We start from the raw sequence: 957 nt of genomic DNA on the forward strand, positions 1-957 counted from the left end.
AGACTGTCAGAGCCAGGGCTTGAACTGGCAACCTTCCTATTACAAGGCGAACGCCCAACTCTTGAGCCACAATCGCCCTCAGTTTAGTTTAACTGTACCGTCCATACTTCAGCGTACACCTAGACAAAAAAAATATTACCTTGCGGCAATGGCAGGGGGGTGTAATACATTTTTTCCACAGGGCTACATGAGACTCTTGTGGAGAGTGAACCCAATAAGCTGAACTCAGTTCTGCTCAATATGAATTTTCTCTCGTTGTAAACTGCTAATGGTGAGTCTTTCTTGTTAGTGAATCTGCCTTGCCATGGCAGGAGATCTTGTGCTGCCTTAATAAGCCCCTAAGCTGTGCATGCGAGAGCCCTCTGCTCCTGATAGATCCAACCATGCACACCAGATCTGTATAAGAAAGAGGCTAGACAAAAATGTTAACTCTAGCATAACTCCCAACTCCAAGTTGGGGGTTGTGCAACGAATGAATGCCCTACTCACATAAAATCAGCATTTATTACAGAAACTATTGACAGATTGCAAACCACACACTCAGTTCTTGAAACAACCAGGGGTCCATCCGGAGACTTTTGATATGCTGCAGCCAAATCCACCAGAAAGCCCCTGGTGGATTTGGCTGGGCAGGAGGTGAAACAGAAGCGATGAAAAGCACCCAAAACTAAAAACACAGACACACAGATTAAAAACACAGTTACTAATCCTATTGGATAAAGATTATATGATTAATGTGTTAAAAGCATGGGAATTGATGAGAAAACAGTGGTTGGGAAATATTGTTAAGCAAGAAAAGGTCAGAATTAAATGTAGCAATGATGCCAGATGCAAATAAAGGAACCATGGAAACAACAGACGAATCCACAAATGATATTCAACCTTTTGCCTCCTTGCATCCTGTTCTGGATACAAAACAGTCCTCCGGATAATCAGATGACGTAAACCCTTGGCTGT

The sequence above is a fragment of the Pundamilia nyererei genome, unplaced genomic scaffold, assembly GCF_000239375.1.
Source record: "Pundamilia nyererei isolate P.nyererei 1_Seehausen unplaced genomic scaffold, PunNye1.0 scaffold00188, whole genome shotgun sequence".
Lineage (NCBI taxonomy): Eukaryota > Metazoa > Chordata > Actinopteri > Cichliformes > Cichlidae > Pundamilia > Pundamilia nyererei.